Genomic DNA, 22,045 nt, shown 5'->3' with positions numbered 1-22,045 from the left:
CTTGGCTTGTCACCAGTGAGCGCTCAGCTGAGAAGAATGAGATGGGAGATTTTTAAGGCGACAGAAGCTCGGTTATGAGCAGGCCATGCTGCTGATTTGCAATGCTGATTCAGGCTAGGGAGATGCCAAGCATTCAGCATCCCCAGATATCTTGTGTTGTTCAGAAGCCTCCAGAGGTTCTGGCTACCAAGAAACAACCTGTAAGATAGAGGTCCCACCCACTGCCTTTCACCCTACCAAGTCTTTCGGGTAGGGATACCAGCCTCCAGGTGGGACGGGCATCCCTCAGAACTGCACCTTATCTCTAGGCTACAACAATCACGTCTCCTGGAGAAATCAGAGGGTGAACTCTATGGCACTTTTCTCCTAGGGTTGCCATGTCCTACCTAACCTCCAGCAGGGGGCTCCTGGGTCCTTCCTGGGATCTTCTGTAGCATGTGCTTTGTGTGCACAGCACAATGATGCCACCCGGAAGTGACATCATCACATCACTGCTATCAGGGGGTGATGCTGTAGTTTTTGGGCCCCCCAAACCATAGAGTTTGCCCAAAATCTAGATCATCACCCCATGATGTCAGCAACATGATGATGTCACTTCTGAGTGATATCATTGTGATGGTGGTGGTGGTGGTGGTGGTATTGGATTTATACCCCACCCTCCACTTCGAATCTCAAAGTCTCAGACCGGCTCACAATCTCCTTTACCTTCCTCCCTTACAACAGGCACCCTGTGAGGTGGGTGAGGCTGAGAGGACTCTCCCAGCAGCTGCCCTTTCAAGAACAACCTCTGTGATAGCTATGGCTGACCCAAGGCTATTCCAGCAGTTGCAAGTGGAGGAGTGGGGAATCAAACCCAGTTCTTCCAGATAAGAGTTCACACACTTAACCACTACACCAAACTGGCTTGTGCCGATTTAAAGACGGAGCCTAGGGAGGATATAGAATTCCAAACCCCCAGGTCCCAGCAGGGTTTCCCTCACTTTTCAAGACTTTAATTTGTCACTGGCCACACCCAAACAGGGACATCGCTGGGTGACATCCCCAACACAGTGACATTACATGGGGGTTGGAAACCCTATGTCCTCTCAAGGCTCTGCCTTTAAATCTCCATACGTTTCCCGCCTGGATCTGTCAACCCTCCTCCCCCATCCCCTGCTGGTGTCCTTGAGACTGGCAACCTACCTTTAGAGCAGCCTATCTCCATTGACTGCAACTGCCAGGATCTTCACCCATTCTAACATGAAGAAAGTTAAGCCTCAGGGCTTTAGTTGAACCAGGAATCACCACTGTGGTTTAGACATGGAGCCTGTTCTGCTCGCCCTGGGAGATTCAAAGGTATAACAGAAAGCAGTACCTTTCCTTCACTATAACTTGATCTCTATTTTAACAAAAGGTTTCTCTTCAGGGGTGGCCAGACTTGCTTAATGTAAGAGTTACATAGAATAAACATCAACTGTTTGATGTTTATACGCAAGACATACACACACTTCTTTATTCAAGTTCTTAATACCTCGCACAGAAAGATAAAACAGTCGCCTACCTATGGGTCAGCACTCAGACACTGACTGAGATCCTGATGCTAAGCATGCTGACTTGAGAGTAAGCCTTCATTAAGTTCCTCCTTGACCACCAGGAGATACACAATATGTGTGAAAAGGCCACATGTGGCTCTGGAGCCAGTTTGGCCACCCCTGCTCTAATCCAATGGTCTTTCCCAGCAGTGATTCCACGGGAGATCACAAGTGAGGGTCTATGCTCTGTTCCTTGCTCCTAGTACCTGTTGCTGAAAGATATGCTGACCCTGACCATGGAAGTATAAAATAGTTATCATAATTAATAGCTGCCAGTACGGTAGTAATATAGTGGAGAATTGCCTTGGCCTGGCCACCCTTAACTTCAGAAGTGAGGTGTATTGCTACCTGAGACAGGGACCGATTTTCCATTCACCTTACGCCATTCTCAAGTTCGTCTTCTCAGCGTGGCTTCCGTCTGATTTCACACTATCTGCCCCAGGGCTGCAGCAACCGTCAGTGTTTTCACACAGCAAACAGAAACTGGTTTTTAGCAGCTTCTGCTTGCTGCTTGAAAATGCCGACGCTTGCTGCAGCCCCGGGGCAGGTAGTGTGAAATTGGAAGGAAATCGCGCTGAGAAGATGAACGTGAGAGCGGCATAAGGTCAGTGGGAAATTGGTCAGGGCCTTACTTGCAGTGGTGCCTAGACTTTGGAACTCCATCCCACAGCAATGAAAAGAATTCATTGCCTGATAAAGAAAACATGTTTGTTTGGCCACTGTGTGACACAGAGTGTTGGACTGGGTGGGCCATTGGCCTGATCCAACATGGCTTCTCTTATGTTCTTATGTTTCCCAATTTTTCATTTTTGTTAAATAATTGTTATCAACTCCGATTTCCGTGTATGTATAAAAAGGGAGGAAATTGTTTGACTGTGGTTTCCTGGCTTTTATTATTTTGTATATTTCATTTGTTTTAAATGTTGATTGTTATATATTAGTTGACATTGTTCACATCATAAGCTGTCCTGGAGGGTTTTATTGGATGATGATGATGATGTTAACTCACGGTCTCTCCATAAGCGTCTCAAAAAAGATCTGGCCATATCGAAATCTTGCAGTAGCGAACAGCAGATAAAGTGTGCCTCGTGTGACAGTTTTCTTTTCTCTGTCCTGAACATTCAGACAATCAATCTTATTCAGTGACAAGTCCTAGTATTATGTCCTTATTCAGTCCTAGTATTATGTCCTTATTATAAGACTTGTCATCTTATTCAGTGACAAGTCCTAGTATCAAAATCTCTTTCTGAATTCTGGTCTTCATTTTCTTAGCCTCTATTAACAGATTTGGCCAAACTTGCTTAACATAAGAGCCACAAAGAATAGACATCAGGTGTTTGAGGGAGGAAGAGGAAGGAAAATATATTGAGAGGAAGGGAGATGTGGAAAGAAAGCGACTTTAAATGCCGTTTCCAAGCTGCCAGGTGGCTTGGATTGGAGAAGTGATTTAAAGAGAGAAATGCCTTCTCCAAACCAGGCAGTGGGGGCTTTTGAGAGCCACACAAAATATCTGAAAGAGCCACAGTTTGGCCACCCCTCCTCTATACCATCTTCGTCCAGAGACAACCAGACCGATTTTCCGCTATCGTTGCTCCACCTCGAGGCTTCTGTTTCTCCCCAGCTCAAGTGATCAATTTCCCACCAGTTCCCTGAACTGTTTTTAGATGCTGTATTTTCAGGATTATGTTGCCTCATAGAATTGGAGGTTGCCGCGGCTCAGAATGCACCTGCGGAGCAACTAGTGGGAAATCTATCGCTTGCTCCAAGGAAAACAGAAGCCTGGGGATGGAGCAACACTAGTGGGAAATCGGTTCCAGAATCTTGGAATGTGGGCTTGCAAACCATGTTCCTGAAGAGGCTCAATGAACTATAATCAACACTTGATTTCCTGTTGGGGTGAACCGTTTGAGTGGTGGCCAAGGCTACTATGGGGTTGCTCTTCAAACATGTAGGGGTACTTCAGAATATCCTGCTACCCAAGTAGGAACACACATGAAGCTGCCTTACACTGAATCAGACCCTTGGTCCATCAAGGTCAGTATTGTCCATTCAGACGGGCAATGGCTCTCCAGGGTCTCAGGCAGAGGTCTCTGACATCTCCTACTGCCTGGTCCTTTTTAACTGGAGATCCCAGGGATTGAACCTGGGATCTTCTGCATCCAAAGCAGAGGCTCTTTGACTGAGCTACAGTCCATCCCCAAGGAAAAGTGAGAGTCGTGTGTCACTCATGCTCCAGAGTTTTCTCTGTCCCACCAGCAATTCTGTAAAACTGCACCACAAGCCTGGGTTTAAAAAAAATATGTTGTATGACTTGAAAAAACTGAAAGAATCCTTTTCCCAGCAAATTCTGGAGGAAGTTGGCAAACTCATTTTAAGAGCACCAGTGAATAACAATTAGAATACTATATTTAAAAGAGCTCCTCTAACAGCATCGGTCCTTTGGTCTATTTTTACACCAGTTCAGTGGTGCCATTGCTGAAGGTCACTCTTCAGGAAAGTCCCTAATTAAGATTTCTGCCGGCAGCAAATTGCAGGAGCCGTAATACATCACACCGGTGCAACCCAGCCGCAGACCATTGACTGTCTTGATCCAGTCATGTGGTTGGGAGCAAATAATACAGTTTTCATAACACCAAGGATCATTTGACAACACGATTAAAAATGCAGTACCTTGGGTTTTCTGGTACAATGTCACCAGAAAGGAATTGTACTCTTGCTAGCCAAACAGAATTGTTTAAATTATAGAGTGAAGGGCAATCCCAAAGAATCATTGTTCAGTGCCTGAGAGCTGTAACAGTGAAATCCTGACACCCCTGTAAGCCCACTGACTTCTAGGGTGCAACTCAGATGTTGTTTTTTCTGTCAAGTTGCAGCTGACTTATGACAGCCCCTTAGGGTTTTTAAGGCAAGAGACGTTTGTAGCGACCCTGGATTCCCTTGGTGGTTTCCCATCCAAATACTAAGAAGAGGAGGAGGAGATTAGATTTATACTGCACCCTTCACTCAGAGCGGTTTACAATCTCATTCCCTTCTTCTCCCCGACAACAGACACTCTGTGAGGTGGGGCTGAGAGAGCTCTTTTGAGAACAGCTCTGAGAGAACTGTGACTGACCCAAGCCCATTCCAGTAGCTGCAGGTGGAGGAGTGGGGAATCAAACCCAGTTCTCCCAGATAAGAGTCCGCACACTTAACCACTACACCAGACTGGCCCTGCTCAGTTTCCAAGATCTGATGAGATTGGGCCAGCCGGGGTTATCCAGGGTGTGGTTAGAACTGCACTGTATTAATTGGGTCTTCAGTCCCATGTCTTCAACAGATGAGTTCCAACGTGTCATTAGAATGGTGGTTTGTATGTCTCTTTCTGATGGAGTCTGTTGCACACATGCATGTTTAATACTCGATGCGCTTATAAACACAACAAAAGTGGGGTTTAGTAGAAACTTAAAGACCACAGGATATAAGCTGTCCTGCAAGCAAAATTATTCCAGTGTAGATTTATTGAAATCAACAGGTTTAGACTGGAGCAGCTCTTCACAAGAGTGCAATGAAAGTCATCTGCTGATTTCCCACTAGCCTTGTGCTGCTCTCCCGCTCCTCTTCTCTGTGGAGCTTCCGTCGGATTTCACACTATCTGTCCTGGGGCTGTAACTAGCGTCACCTTTTTTGCACGGCAAACAGAAACTGGTTTTTAGATGATTTTGTTTGCGACGCACAAGAGGCGGAGCGAGCTGCAACCTTGGGGCAGCTTGTGTGAAATCCAACGGGAAGCCCCGCTGAGAAGAGGAGAGTGAGAGCGAGGTAAGGTTAGTGGGAAATCGGTCATTGTTTTTGAGGTATAAAAACTCTCCCCTCCTAGATTTCATTGGGATCTTCAAAAGGCATCTGCAATATTTTTAAAGGCGAATTGGGTGCTTGTCCCTTTTGTTTGGAAGAGAAACTAGATAAAGTTTTTTCTTAACGTGCCTGAGATTGCCAAATCAGCTTGACCAACTGAGACATGCAAAATGTTAGGTTATACATGCATTAGAAACATAACACGTTTGCATCCCTCCCCCTTCCCCATTTACCTCCTGAAGACTTGGAGAAGAGGGCTACATCTTGCAGAATGGCAACCCGTGGCAACTCATAATAACCACATTTTCAAAGGCATCTCCAGAATCTCTGCAAAAGAGAAAGAATGGGAAACAGTTGGCCAGGGACAACTGAGATAAGCCAATACAACCATTTTCATTGCTGTTTGAGTACATATGTTGCTGTTCACTTCAGTTTCATTGGCCTTGCCGGTGGTTCTCTTGTTTGTCCTTTGCCATTATATATAGAATTTGGGGTAAAATCCCATTGAAGAATGTGTTCATTTTAATGGGAAAAATTCAGGACAAGGAAAGAGAAACTGGAAGGGCTTTTTTCATAGCAGGAACTCCTTTGCATATTAGGCCACGGACCCCTGATGTAGCTAATCCTCCTGGAGCTTACAGTAGGCCTTGTACTAAGAGTGCTGTAAGCTCTTGGAGGATTGGCTACATCAGGAGTGTGTGGCTTAATATGCAAAGGAGTTCCTGCTGAAAAAAAAAAAACCCTGGAAACTAGTATGGCAAAAAAGACAGACAGGTTCATTTTTTTTGCAAGGGAGACATTAATGTGAAAAGCAAGATGTTTGCATTGAGCCAGCTGCCTTTCACTGCTCAGTTTCATCCCTACTTCGTACCAGAAAGTATGGACTACCCTTGCCAAGTAAAGTTCCATTGGACCAAATGAATATAACATGCAGCTTAAGAGAACCTTCAAAATCATTACTACCTCCCTTTTGAACACTGTAAATCACACGATGCTCCTGCAAAGCATTGGGAAAGTCAACCGGAGGCAGGGGAAGAAGAGTACATATTTCTAAGAAGCTTGAAGTCTGAGCGCTGCGCTCCAAGGCCGCCACGCTGTCCATTACCTTAATCTCCAAGATCGTACCTGCCCAGCTGCCTGAACAATAAATTTTAGAGGCACGCACCTTTAAACTGCCGACCATTTGATGAAAGGGGAGAGCCTTGCCTCATTTTTATAACATTAACTAGTTCTTTTTAAATCTAAAACCTGATTGTAAAGGGTTTTTATTTTTAGGACAGAGCATTTATCACTGGGAGCTGACAGTACAGGAAAGAACAAGTTAAAGTTTTAACCTTGGGGGTCAGAAGCAGCCAGTTATCAGTGGCAGCTAGCGAGAGCCTGAGAGGCATTTAATATGGCCTTTCATATCGGATGGCAGTGGAGACAGCCTTGAAAGCCCACCTAAGAAAAACTGTGGCGGGATTTTAATACTGGATGTGCATCTTAAACCCATCGTTTGTTATCTTCCCATTGGGAAAGGGCTCCCATTGATGCCACAGACTCAAGGAAAGACAAAGGTCACATTTCAAAGCAATCAGGAGTCTGTGAGGGAGGGAAAAGGAGGAGAGAAATTATCCCTGATCTTCTTTCCTCCCATCCTCTTCTGAAATTTGTGATTCCAGGAAAAGATGCATTGTGAAAAAACAAGCCATTGTACAACCAGCAGCTGATTTTCTTATAGCTATTTTACAAACACATCTTCAAGGATTCATCTCCTCTTTCCTCCCTCCTTGCCCCTGCCCAGCAGCCAAATGTGAGAAATATAGCCTGCACGTGAGAGGATAATATTGTCCAGGGGAATATCCAAGAGATTAATGTATTTTGACTGGAACCTGGGTGGGGTGGGGGGGAAGACTACGTTTCAGGTTTTTTGTCTTGTAAAATACGTCACTTCAGGAACAATGTGGAATACATGACCCCTGCGGCTGTAAAAAATGTTCACATACCATACATACAAAGGCAAAGTGAGCCTACTTAAAGAATACATCTGATGTATAACATATCCTTTCATTCTGTTGTCTGAGAATCCCCCGTCTTTTAATGAGAAAAAAAATATCACTGTCTCCGGGTTGCTCTCATAAAATATTAATTGCCCCCCCATTGCACATCGGTAAAGCATTCTTTGACAGTTTAACTGTGGATTCAGAGAGATCGAGTTTAGCCCAACAGGGTCAGTTCGACTGTATGAAGAGGGTTAAACATATGAAAGCAATTTTCACCTTCAGGAATACAAAGCCAGAGACTGAGCACAGAAAGGCTATAGAAATCCCTGATTCGACTAGGCTGTTAGCTGTATGGTAAATAGATGGCTGAGGTGAAACACAGCCAAGACTGAGCTATGAAGGTTCATCAGTAATACGGGGAAATATATGATGTATCCAGAGTCAGCTGCCTACATATGCCATTTATACAGTTGTGGCTTGGATTTTGATGGGGAACATAGGGTTATCTGTCAGTCTTGATGGCATCATGTTATCCTTCTCTTACTAGGTGTGAAATATGCCACTGAGGTATTAAACAGAGATAGTGGGTTAGGCCCTCTTTTTTATGATACATGGCCTGTGTGGTGAAGTGCCTAAGTCTGAGACTAGGTTTTGTGAGTGAGTTTTAATCAGAACCTTTTCCAAGTTGGGGATGGCATGACCAGCTTCAGTATTGCAGTCCATGCTTCTTGGTAATCCATCAGGAGTCTTTTCATTGATTTCTAAGATCATACTCCAAGCAATTAGTCCTTGGAGTAATGAGCAGTGATGGTGAGTGAATTTTGACCCCCAAAATTGCTTATTTGGAAAGAAAGGAAGAAAGAAAGAAAGAGAAAGAAAGAAAGAAAGAAAGAAAGAAAGAAAGAAAGAAAGAAAGAAAGAAAGAAAGAAAGAAAGAAAGAAAGGGCATGATGAACCTTTTGAGCTTTTGGCCCTTATTTTCCATTGTTTCTGTTGTGATTTCACCACAAGTTGTGTATTTTTATCCCACCTTGCAGGCAAAATTGACTTCCAAAAGTGACTTACAGAAATTTTTTAAAATTATAGACATTAAAATTCAATACAAATTTTCCTTGAAGGAGGAGATTCTTAGTTAGAGCTGAATCTAGAACAAAGTTAGAGTCTGTTGGCACCTTTAAGACCATACCTAGCTGCTTCCTAGACTCTGTCTGATGGTCACCATCAATGTCAGATGGATTTCACCAGAGAATCAGAGTTCCTCAATTTGGATCACAGATACAAGGAACTCATAAAGCTGCCTTATTCTGCTGTCTGTTCTGACTGACAGACACTCTCCAGGGTCTCTGGTTGCAGTCTTTCGCATCTCCTACTGCTTGATCCTTTTAAATTGGACCTGCTAAAAACTGAACCTGGGGGATTTCTAGAGGCAAAGCAGGTGCTCTACTACCAAGACAGAGAACCATAGGAGTCTACCCCCTCCCAGAGAACCATAGGAGTGTATTAGTATGATTTCATAATTTAGAAACCATGGAAAATGTGCTCCTGCAGATTTTCTAAGGTTTGGGTAATCTCTGGGAAGCCATGGGACAACATGGGCCAATCCCCTAAATGTCAAGATTGTCCAAGTACGTATGAACATATGAAGCTTCCTTATGCTGAATCAGACCCTCAGTCCATCAAAGTCAGTCTTGTCTACTCAGACTGGCAGCAGCTCTCCAGGGTCTCAAGCTGAGGTTTTTCACGCCTATTTGCCTGGACCCTTTTTAGTTGGAGATGCCGGGGATTGAACCTTCTGCTTACCAAGCAGATGCTCTACCACTGAGCCACCATCCCTCCCCAAGTACACTCCTATGGAACTCAGAAAAAAATTCCCCTATGTCCATGGTCCAAGGGAGGGAATCCTAATTAAATTGCAAAATCAGATAATATTGGGCAGTCACCCCTACTTAAATATTTCAAGATCCTTCTGGTTTTCAGGCTGCTTCTAGAACCATGTCTTTGGATATTTAGCACTCAAGATGGGTTTTTTCCACTAAGGAAAAAGGGAGAATGAGCTACCTGTTGTTCAGATGTACCTTCTAGCATGGACACATTTCCAATTACTCTTTATTTTGTGAGCATAGAGGAAATATCCCCTCGCATCCTGTCCAGGTTCAGTACATTATAAAGGTAGAAGTTAATTGAAACAGCCTCAGACAACAATTGTACCCTAGAGCCTCTAAATGTCTTCGAGCTGACTGTTGGCAGTAGTAAACCATGTGTGTTTCTCTTTTAAAATGATGAACTGTGTGGCTGTGTTGTCCGTCCGCCCTAGAGAGCCTTCCCCGTGTTTCAAGGCTTCTTTCTGTAACTGCTCGGTAGTGGAGTCAGTTTTCGAAACAAATTGGGAAGTTGGCAAGACGGGTTTGGAGCGAGAGCGTAGCAGCAGAACAGGGGTGGGGTCCCTGGAACGAGGGCCAGACTGCGAGGGAATTGGGGAGAATTTCTGCTGGAGAGCATTTTCTTATGAAATTGTTTTGATCCAGTGTGCAGATTGCTTGGCAACAGGACCCACTCAAAGCCAGGCATTCCCTTTGCAGTGTATGATGGGTAATGCAGCCTCAAATTAAGCAGCTTTCAGTTATTGGTAATTGTTATCATTTATCTTGCAACGGGAGCATGAGGCTTAGAGCAAGGATTCACAGAGACAGTACCAACAGCTGAAGAAGAGCCTTTATGGCAAAGGAAATGCACTGTTAGAGTGGGATTGGGAAAACCCCAGGTCCAAATTCCTGCTCAGCCATGAAGCTTACTCCACCAATGCCTTTCAGCTTAACTTGTTTGAAAGTGCTGTTATGTAGATAAACTCCCCAGAGAAAGGGCATGATTTACACATGATTAGGACTAAACTAACAATATCAGCTCCAATTAGTTTATAGTCAGAGCTCTTTTTTGTAGCAGGAACTCCTTTGCATATTAGGCCACACACACACACACACACCCTGATGTCACCAGTCCTCCTGTACTAAGTAGGCCCTGTACTAAGAGTCCTGTAAACTCTTGGAGGATTGGCTACATCAGAGGTGTGTGGCCTAATATGCAAAGGAGTTCTTGCTACAAAAAAGTCCTGTTTAAAGTCATTCTATTGATGCAGTCTAAGGTTCAGTTTTGTACCAATCAATTCATTAAAAAAACTGTGAATTAATCTCTCCCATCATAATTTTTAAGAGCAGCCAAGAACAGTCTCTTCCTGTTTTGATGATTGCGGTAATCTTTATAATAAGGTGTATCACAGAGATGGAACCCAAACCTTTGCTTTGAGTTGCAATCCTTCACACAGTTAGGCTGTGTAAGTGATTAGGGTTGCCAGCCTCCAGTTCAAGGCTGGAGATCTCCTGGGACTACAACTAAGAACATAAGAACATAAGAGAAGCCATGTTGGATCAGGCCAACGGCCCATCAAGTCCAACACTCTGTGTCACACAGTGGCAAAAAATGTTATATACACACATACACTGTGGCTAATAGCCACTGATGGACCTCTGCTCCATATTTTTATCTAAACCCCTCTTGAAGGTGGCTATACTTGTGGCCACCACCACCTCCTGTGGCAGTGAATTCCACATGTTAATCACCCTTTGGGTGAAGAAGTACTTCCTTTTAACTGATCTCCAGACGACAGAGATCAGCCCACCTGGAGAAAATATCTGCTTTGGAAGGTGGACACTATGGCATTATACCCCCATTGAAGCCCTAAAAAGGTAAAGGTTGTCCCCTGTGCAAGCATCAAGTCGTTACCGACCCATGGAGTGACATCACATCATGACGTTTTCTTGGCAGACTTTTTACGAGGTGGTTTGACATTGCCTTCCCTTGTCATCTACACTTTACCCCCCAGCGAGCTGGTTACTCATTTTACCAACCTTGGAAGGATGGAAGGCTGAGTCAACTGGATTACAGCAGCCTAACTTGGTATCAAACTGAGCCTTGGTAAATCGTTATCTCAAATGATCTTTTATTTTTCAACAGCAGTGGTGTACACTGTTTCTTAATAATTGGAGAGGGCTACTGTCCTCAGCCAAGAAGCAAGAGTATTCCCAACAGCAGCACTGATATATGAAAACCACATGCCCTGAGATGAGACCATTATAAATAGCCAGTGCCATTGCTCAATACATTGCAGTGGTAGACTTTTGATTCCTCTATAATTATAGAATGAAAGCTTCAATGTCTGCAGTGGGCAAAGCATTTAAAATTACGGCTGAGGTAGTAAATTACTGGCCCTCTGTGTCCTCATCAGACAGACTGCTTTCAGTACATGAAGAGAAACGCAGAGTCGTGTCAGGACCAGATTCCCTTGGTGAGTTTAATGTGTTCTATTTAAAAGTATGAGAGGAAGCAAAAGAAGGAATAGAGGGTTATTTTTAAACAATTCACCAGCATCGACAGCTATTGCTTTTGTGGATTTCCCCCCTCAAAATTAAGTTGTGAAAGTCTATCCTTGATGCTTATTTTTATTGGTTTCATCCTGTTTACACATCCCTCGAATGCCAAGTCAGGTTTTCTTAAGTTCCTTGGAACCTGTTCCTCTAGACAAGCCTCTCCAATAAAGGTATGGGAGGATGCATTCCAGCTTTTCCGGATTTATTTTACCCTATGGACTCCTAAGCAGTTTTACCAGCATGACCTTTTAATTCATGCAGCGCCACTAAGGATGTTCTCCGCAGCTGAGAACGAAACGTCTGGAAGAAAAACTTTCTCCAGTAGAACACGGCACTTGAGCCCGAAAGATTCTACAAACCCTAATGACCTTTTAATTGTTGCTTTAATAACTGTGGATATCTTTAATTGTTACGATTTATTTATTTATTTATTCGAGATTTATATCCCGTCCTTCCCACGAATGGCTCAGGGCGGCTTCCAACAATTAATCAAACATAAAATTTAAACAATTTTAAGTATAAAAACAATTAAATATTTAAACAGTTAAACAGTTAAAACCTTAAAAAAAAACAGTAACATTTCAATTTCCTATAGACAGATGGCTAGCCAGCTTCATCAAGTTGTCATCCTAGCTAGGTATAGGCTAGCCGGAAGAGGGTCGTCTTACAGGCCCTGCAGAACTGAACCAAGTCCCGCAGGGCCCTCACCTCTTCCGGCAGCTGATTCCACCATACGGGGGCCATAACGGAGAAAGCCCTTTCTCTGGTGGCTTTCAAACAGGCTTCTTTTGGCCCAGGGATAGTGAGGAGATTTTGTGTTCCTGACCTCAGTGCTCTCTGGGGAACATATGGGGAGAGACGGTCCTTCAGGTAGGCAGGTCCCAGGCCATATAGGGCTTTAAAGGTAATAACCAGCACCTTGTACCGGACTCGGTATATCACTGGAAGCCAGTGCAGAGTCCGAAGACCCGGCCAAATGTGTCCCCACTTTGGGAGACCCAGTAGCAGCCGGGCCGCGGCATTCTGCACCAGCTACAATTTCCGGGTCCGGGACAGGGGCAGCCCCATGTAGAGGGCATTGCAGTAGTCCAACCTCGAGGTGACCGTAGCATGGATCACTGTTGCTAGGTCGTCGCGCTCCAGAAAGGGGGCCAGCTGCCTTGCCCGCCTAAGATGAAAAAATGCGGACTTGGCAGCGGCTGCTATCTGAGCCTCCATCTTTAAGGAAGGCTCCAACAGCACCCCCAAGCTCTTGACCCTGTCCGCCGCCGTCAGCGGCGCACCATCAAAAGCCGGCAGGGGGATCCCCCTCCCCGGGCCGCGGCGACCCAAGCAAAGGACCTCTGTCTTCGTAGGATTTAGCTTCAGCCCACTCAGTCACAATGAGTCACTTTTAACAGAACAAAAGGTGGTATAAAAATGTTAAAAGTGAAAGAATACCTCCCAAGGCAGATCTGCTTCTGCCCCTGATTCAGCAATGATGGTATAGGAAGAAGTAGGTAGCTTGCCTCTCCTACCCAGTTTCCTGGGTTCATACAACCATGAACATATGAACATATGAACATATGCAGCTGCCTTATACTGAATCAGACCCTTGGTCCATCAAAGTCAGTATTGTCTTCTCAGACTGGCAGCGGCTCTCCAGGGTCTCAAGCGGAGGTTTTTCACACCTCTTTGCCTGGACCCTTTTTAGTTGGAGATGCCGGGGATTGAACCTGGGACCTTCTGCTTCCGAAGCAGATGCTCTACCACTGAGCCACCGTCCCTTCCCTATGAACCAATATGAACAAGCCCAGCATTGCTACTGTAGGGGCTTCAAAACGGAACGGGGGTGGGGGGAGAGAAGAAGCCTACTTGAAGCCAGATACCCGTGGAAAGTTTATTGAATTAGACAAATTGGGAAGGGGGGGGAGCTTTTGTTTACTTGAGAAGCAGAGAAAGTGTTTAGGGCCAAATTGGGTAGCCCCCTGCCCCCAACCCCCCCCAAAAAAATACTACTGCGGGCCCCACCAAATATGAAATCCTAGCTACAGCCCTAGGCATCGATCAAGAGCACCGTGGCACCTTAAGGACGAAGGAACGAATTGTGGCATGAGCCCTTTCTAGGGTTACCAGCCTCCAGGTGGGGCCTGGAGATCGCATGCTTTTACAATTGATCTCCAGCTGGCAGAGATCAGCTCCCCTGGAGGAAATGGTAAATCTCAACAGGTTCCGATCTAACTGAATAATAAAGTCAAAAAACACTGGAATAACAATAACACTTTTGCACAATAGAGCAGGGGTGCCCAACGGTAGCTCTCCAGATGTTTTTTGCCAACAATTCCCATCAGCCCCAGCCATTGGCCATGCTAGTTGGGGCTGATGGGAGTTGTAGGCAAAAGAACATCTGGAGAGCTACCCTTGGTCACCCCTGCAATAGACTGTATATGCAACTGACATATATTTTTTCATTTCATTTTATTTGATTTATATCCCGCCCTACCCCACCAAAGCGGGCTCAGGGCGGCTCACAACATAAAAATTCTAACAATAAAATTCAAGAATTAAAATACAATTAAAATACATGGTACTTAAATGCATGTGTATCCTAATGGGTTATATATTCATGCATAGCAATAGTCATAATTGGTAACTTATGAACCACTCCTGATACTCAGTTCACAAATGCTCATAATACAAACGCAGCTGGAAAAAGAGTTCTTTTCACTCCCCCACACCGTCTGCTGTATGAAGATAATAAGGGGATTGCCTTCCTGTTCTGCCTTATGTTTAGCCACTTGGGCGGAGTCCTCACATCTCCAGCACAGCTTGTCTCCGAGAGAGTAAGGGACGGCAGCCCGGGATTCCTCACGGTTTCAGACCTTCGTCAGCCTTTTTCGCTCCGTGCTTTATCCTGGAGCCTCAGTACAACATTTAACAACTGGGATCGACGTGCGTTAATTGCTCTTTCGGGAGAAAACGGCGGCTTGGAAGGGTGGACTCTAGGGCACTGTACCCCGCTGAGGCCCCTCCCCACCAACATGGCCGGATTAACAAATAGGTTAAGTGGGCACCAGCCTATGGGTCCCTATGGCTTTAGGGACTGGGCCGGTTTGCCTCTCTCTGCCTCTCCCCTGCAGCTTTCTCAAAGGGGCTTCTGAGAAGGTGCCTACAAATTAGGAGATAATTTGCAAGGCCCCCCCCCTCCCAAATTTTGAATGTCTAGGGTACCGGTCCGTGGCCTATTAGCAACTGGGCCTTGAGTTTTATACCATATCAAACCTTTAATGGCAAAACAGTTACAAATAAAAATACACGGAATATAAAAATTTAAACATTGGAGATAAACATGAGTAATGGAGTAACATGGAGTAACATGAGTCTACGGCTGCAATCGCGCACACTAAATAATGCACTTTCAATGCACTTTCCAACTGGATTATGCAAGCTCATACAGTAAAATCCAGTTTGAAAGTGGGTTGAAAGTGCATTATTTAATGTGTGTCATCATGGCCTACATGTTCTAAAAGCAGGCTGGATATGCACCATCACCAACACATGTTCTGCCCATCCAGCTAGCATATCCATGAGCCTCCTGTTTACCATTCAGAAGATGGGTTAGATCCAGATTAAATTTTCTACAGGGGAACACAACTTTTATGACTCCCCACTCCCTCTGCAGTTCACTGATCTCCAAACATGCCTCTTCTAGGGTAGAAGGACCATGAGGAGCCATATGAAGGAGGTCAGCAGTCAGACAGGGAGATCAGCAGAAACAGCCAGCTTGGTTGGCTCCAACCTGATGAATGTTGCATTGATTCAGAACCTGGTTGATGATCTGTCTGAGCTATATTAAAAATTAATGCCTTGCATCCAAGTAACCCAGATTTGGCACCAAAGGAAAGATCGACCTATATAACTTATACCAATTAAGTGTGCGTGTATTGTTAATTCTGTTCCACTAGTTAGCTTGAGTAAGAAGCACATCAGAATACTGAGACCTCAACCTTGGAAATCCTGCTGCGTGCCCCTGTTTGGTTTTTGTGCATTTCATTTAAGCATTGACTTCACTCTTTAGATTTCCTCATGTATGTACGATCAGTGCATGGAGGCAGAAAGGGACAGGATTACACACACCAGCTCAGCCTCCATGATCAGGTCTTTGGAGCAGAGCTGACTGATCAAGAAGGAGAGGCACAGTTCCAATTCTGTGGTCTAAAAAGGGCTTGTGTTTTTTGGTGTTTCTTTTAAGAGGGACTAATACTTATATTTCAAAAGGAAAGGTGGTGTTGTGTGGATGCTGGATCTCAGAATTTACCAGTGTACAGAATCCTGCTTGTGATACTCCAGGGAAGCAAACACGCTGCTCTGGACCTTCAACCTCAAATACTTCTCTGTATTTTAAAGCTTTTGCTTCTTGTCCTGTTCTTTGTGGATAATGTGGATCATTTTCATCCTTTCTCCCCCATGAAATAGCTGGTATTCAGCTTATCTCCATGCAGCTGACTCAGATATTCCAAGAGGCTTTCTCCTAAGTATGTAGAATCATTGGTATGTAGAATAGAAGAAGACTGCAGATTTATACCCCGCCCTTCTCCCTGAATCAGAGACTTAGGGCGTTTTCGCACTCACCTTCAGCCGGCGCGACCCCCCTCTTCACCGCGCAGGATCTGCGCGGATTTCGCACTAAATGCCGCGGAGCAGCCAGAAGAGCCGGAAACTCCCATCGCAAAAGCCGCGCAAACGGAAACTGCTTTTTGGCGGTTTACGTTTGAGCGACTTTTGTGCCGGGAGCTTCCGGCTCTTCCGGCTGCTCCACGGCATTTAGTGCGAAATCCGCGCAGTGAAGAGGGGGGTCGTGCCGGCTGAAGGTGAGTGCGAAAACGCCCTTAGAGTGGCATACAATCTACTCTGTCTTCTCCCCCAAGAGACACCCTGTGAGGTAGGTGGAGCTGAGAGAACTCTTGCAGCAGCTTCCCTTTCAAGGACAGCTCTGTGAGAACTATGGCTGACCCAAGGCCATCCCAGCAGCTGTAAGTGGAGGAGTGGGGATCAAACCTGGTTCTCTCAGATAAGAGTCCACACACTTAACCACTACACCAAACTGGCTCCTTCAGCCTGCTTTCATGTGATCTGTTTGCACCGTTATGAGATCAGCATTCTACTATCTGTATTTCATCATCTGAGCTATTGCCTGCTTAGGATGTAAGACTTACATGCTGCTGACCAGTTTTTATACTTTAATGGGTTTTACCAGAAATGCATGGCACATATGTTAGTTACAGCACAACAGAAAATCTCTTCCAGCAGCAGTGACTGTGTCAGTTAAGTGAGAGTATCTTTCAGCATTCGGCCAGCTGAAGGCCTTTGCCAGTGTTAACTCCAAAACAACACTAGAACTGTCAGTAAGTGGCATCTATTCTTGGTCTGGCTGTGCTACGATTGGAATTAGGAGCTTTTATAAGACCCTCAGTATCAGTTGGTTTCAGAAGGTAGCTGCGTTGGTCTGAAGTAGAACAGCTAGATACAAGTCCTGTATCACTTGGGCATGTATCTCTCATGAGCTTTGATGCCCGAAATCTCATCCCCTGAAAATCTTATTGGTCTCTGTCTCATATCTAGCTTACTCTCAGCTAGTGGATCATCTTGCTTGCTGGGGTGGGGGTGGTTCTGTATGTGTTAGAATGAATTGCAGCATTCAGCAAATGTTGACGTTCACCTAGGGATGCTAACAATGCAAGATGAATTCCATAAATGTCTGGAAATAGATATATACAGGCATGAGAGCTTGCTGAATAGGAAAATATCACCATCGCTGGTGCCTGCTTCCTTCTCCTGTCCTTTCTACCCCACACCCTCTACCTCTTCCTTCCTTTGCTGCTCCCTCTCTCTTGCTCACCTACTTACCTTCCCGCCCCTGATACTGCCATCCTTTCTTTCCTTTGTCACCTCTGCTGCCATTTTTCTTTTACTGGTCACTCACTCACTTGTCCACCAACGTAGTTACCTCCTTCCTTTGCTGTTTCTTCTGCTGCCTATTTCCCATTACTGACACTTCCCTTGCCTGTTTTAATTCCCCTTCTCCTAGCAGCAGCCAATAAAACCCCTTTCGACATTGTTTTTGGGGTTGCTAGGCAACTCTCAAGATGGCAACTAAGATTTCATGAAGTAGCATTGTGAGATCTCTGCTTTTCCTTCAATGTTTGCCTTTTTCTAGTTTTCAGATTTTTTTGCATGTTAGGGATTCATTATTTATACACCCCCCCCCCCTTGTTTATGCATTGCTGCGTTCAGAATTAGATATATTGAGTTTCCAAACGAAACATATGATTCGACTTTCATATGGTTTGTGAAATATAATACCCAAGAGAGTAAAAGTGCAATCTTAAACAAGAGGTACGCTCTTCTGAATCCACTGTAAGAGGTCAGCCCAGTGCAGTTTTGCATGCTGGACTCTTCTTCACAAATTCACAGATAGAAGAATGGGAAAAGCCAAAGGACATTTTACTCCTTCCCAAAGGAAGCGCTATGCTAAGCACAAGAAACAACTATAAGGATTCAACACCTGTGAGGGTTCCCAGATGTGAGAAATCAGCACAAGAGGGAATACCTTCAATATCTGCAGTCTTAAAACCAGAAACAATAAAACCAAGCAGCCAATCTATAAAAATGATAACTACCTGGTTGTGCCTTGAAAGTAGGCCTGTATAGCTAGACTGCCAGCCACATATGGCAATCTTCCAGGTAGGTTATACCTGGCCAGAATGGTATGGGATTTCATTTAAAATGTATTTCTCCGATTGCTGTAATTAGAGGGTAGAAAGCCTAACAAAATGTCCTGCCAAGCTTTTTTTAATTGTTGTGCATGCATGTGCTATCATAGAGCATATGCACACACTAAAAAATTACTTGGATAACTGCACTTTTGCTGCATTATAGGTGGTAGTTTGAATCTTCATTTGTGATGTGGGGTTGGATGAATGTCCATCAGTCCAATCCATACCTTTGCCATCATTTTACTGTAAGGAGTATATTGTTTTCCATCCTTTGCTTATCCACTGTAAATATATGTGAACATTTGTGTGAATATAACACACTTTAGATACACCTTTTTATGCGCATTCAATATTTTTTGCAATCTGTATTACTTTTATAATGATAATGCATAACCACACACACACGCCTTCCAAAATTCTAGAATACATCCATAGAAGATGGGTGAAAAGAATATGCACGCAGTTCCATTCTATGACACAGGCAATACAGATGAGAGTTTCTTATTCCAGAGAGAATTCGTATTGGGAAGAATTCAGAAGCATCGCTAAGTTTACACCATCTGTTCTTCCTCCTCATCTCACTAGGACGCCCACATGAGATTTAGGTAACGTTTCACAAAGCATGTAAAATAGCTGCTTGCCATTTTGCAGCCCTGTTTCAGCTCTGCGTGGAGCCAACTTTGGGGGAATCGGTTATTCAACAGCATATCCGGAAAACTTCATATGGAACTCTAACAGCCTGTCCCTGTGTTGACAGAGAAATAAGTAACACACTGTTCAATGGGGCATAATCCCAGGTCAGTGTGCAAGAGGATGGCATCCTTTACTCAGCATTAAGCACGGCCCTGATTATAATCTGCATATAAGCAAATGAGCATAGCTGCTTTTATTTTTTCTTTTCTTTTTCAAGTGAGTCCTTCCAAAGGAGAAAAGCACTCTGCATTCCCAGAAAGGCTTCTGTTCTGGTGTTAAAGAGAAGTCTGCGTATGCTCAAAGGCAATCAGCCTGCGGTTCCCACTCTTTATGACAGCAGATTTGTGCGACCCAGTTGTCAGATGTACGAGAAACCGAAGCGGCCTGCTGAAACACCCAGCACCTGTTATGCTCCAGTACAGGGTCTCTTGTGCCGCTTTCAGCCTAGGGCCCATATGTCACACAGACTGCTGGATAGCCTAACCTTTCGCAGGGCAGGCTGTCAAAAAGAATTTCTCCCCTTTCCGCACAGGAGAGATCAGTGTAAAACTAAAAAAAAAAGCCCCCCAAACTGACCTTTTCAGCATTTTCTTTCACCACCACCACCCCACCCCCATCTAAAAATGTGCCCTGACAGCCTCCCAGTTCCTTCGAGCGTCTGTTAGGGACAGTTCCAAAAGCCACATTTCTGCAACTATAAACGGGAGGTGTTTCTTCAGAAGTAGCTGCCAAGTGAGAAGGCTGAGCGAAAGAAGAAATGGGACATTTTAAACTGTCGTGCGTCAAGAGTCTGAGGTTACCTAGATCCCAGCACCTTCCTCATCCTAAAACAGGGCGGAGAACGGCTTCTCTAGATGGATTGACTCCTAAGCCCCTCCCTCCGTCGGGCAGGAAAGACATAGTAAGACAATCAGTCAACATAGAAATTGTCAGCTAGGTAATGAAAGAACAGGTCACAACACACACACACAAACACAAAGCACCTTGTTTATTACAGGGTTGATCTTTTAGCTCATAAAGTGCCAAGTCGTTAAATTAGATTGAAACGCTTTGGTCTCCTTCTAATTATATATTTGAGGTTACCCCCAACTAGTAATTATCCAAGAGCGCATTCATCTAATCATTCCAAACTGAATTTACAATCTCTGGGTACTCAGTCCTTTTCTTATAAATGAACTTTGTCCCTAAAAACACAAACGTGGCTTCATTTGCCATGTATATTACCTTTTAAAATCAGATGCCATTTCAAAGGGCAGTGGGAAGGAGGGAGGAGAACGCCTTCCCTAGATGGGTCACCTCTTAAGCCCTTCTATAGGGCAGAAAAGGCATAGTAAGATAATCAGACATTGTCAGCTACATAATGAAAGAACAGGTCACAATACACAGTCATGCACATACACACAAAGCACCCTGTTTATTACAGAAAAATGTGTGCGGATTTTACAAACTAAGTCATGAAAAAAAAACTACAGCCAAATGTCAGTTGTCAGAAGTGTCCACAGTAAAAAACATGGTGGAGAGGGTTATACTCCTGCCATGGCTTCAGCTTGGGAAATACCTAGGGACTTTGGGGGTGGAGCCTGGAAACTTTCCCATTCCCTTAAAAAAATACAGCAGTGCAGTTCCCCTGAATACAAGTCTTCATTTCCTCATCCTTTTTTTTACCTTCGAAGGCTTCCCCAGCCACTGTACTTCCACTAAATGAAAGTGAAATTTGTCATATCCCCTCAAGTCCTTTGCCATAGCTTTATTAAGGGACACACACACACTCACAAAGCAGCCAAAATAAACACAGTTTGCAAGCCCAAACTTTTGTGATCTCTCTGGGGCAATTTACTCATGGGAGTTGTTGAATGTGACAATCTACTGTATTTCAACCAACTTCTTCAGACTAACACAGGAAAACAAAAGTAAGGAACAAAACAGTCTAGGGGGTGGAGTTTTCCTCCATCCCATAATCGGGTTCTAGTTTACTCTTTACTATGCAAATGACTTCTGAAACAAATGCAAAACAAACAGAGGGACTCTGCTGTCTTACTTTCTCACCGTTTCACACACTCACTGGAAAGAGCCACATGACTCTGCCTGCTCATCCTGCCCCCATCCAGCTTTCCTCTTACTGAGATTTAAAGGCATACACACCTTCCAAAACTCAAGCAGTTTCCAACTTCTAAACCTGCCCTAAAGACACATGGTGGCTGTTGGGGCGAGGCTTCCCCTGGCCACCAGGCTGGCGGCAGGGAGAAGCATAAAAACTGGGAGATCCCCCACTGGGGACTGGCAAGCCTACTTCTCTGTGAGCATATTTTGTTAAAATGATTTGTTGCAAATAAGCAAAAGGGTGCTTCTGAGATGAGATCTGCTGCACCTTAAGCAGAATATTGACAGTGAGATAACAAAGGGAAAGGGGGGGAACAAAAGATACTGGAGATTAATATACTGGATGTAGTTGCCTGTACTTAGAATACACCTTCACTAGACGAACATGAGCTTAAAAACAACTCCAGGGAATTCTGGGAAACATAGTTTTGTGAGGGAAGGTACAGATCATTAGGAGAGAAGTCTCACCAACCTACAATTGTCAGGATTTTTCAGGGATGGGATTTGCCTCATCTTCCACACCCCACCCTACCTGGTTCTCCCTCCCCAGATGTCCCATCATCTTCAGCTCCCTCCCACTTTGGGTTGCAAGGTTCCCCTTGGCCACTGGTGGGGATGGGGGGCAGTGTTGCCAGATCAAGGTTAGGAAACTCATGAAGATTTGGAGGTAAAGCCCGGGGAGGGCA

General features: G+C 44.5%; 1 protein-coding gene and 1 non-coding gene across 3 annotated transcripts in view; one reads left to right on the top strand and one right to left on the bottom strand.

The window, feature by feature from the left end:
- The window catches only part of ADARB2 (adenosine deaminase RNA specific B2 (inactive)), a 568,510-nt gene that overhangs the window by 278,080 nt on the left and 268,385 nt on the right, over window positions 1-22,045 (top strand). The gene's annotated exons all lie outside the window — the stretch shown is intronic.
- On the bottom strand, window positions 13,506-13,572 carry TRNAP-CGG (transfer RNA proline (anticodon CGG)). Its single transcript has one exon. It is a non-coding gene; the product is annotated as a tRNA-Pro (tRNA).

Source organism: Heteronotia binoei, chromosome 10 (genome assembly GCF_032191835.1).
Source record: "Heteronotia binoei isolate CCM8104 ecotype False Entrance Well chromosome 10, APGP_CSIRO_Hbin_v1, whole genome shotgun sequence".
NCBI classification, from domain to species: domain Eukaryota; kingdom Metazoa; phylum Chordata; class Lepidosauria; order Squamata; family Gekkonidae; genus Heteronotia; species Heteronotia binoei.
The sequence above is the reverse complement of the archived record's forward strand: the minus strand, read 5'-3'. Positions and strand labels throughout refer to the sequence as shown.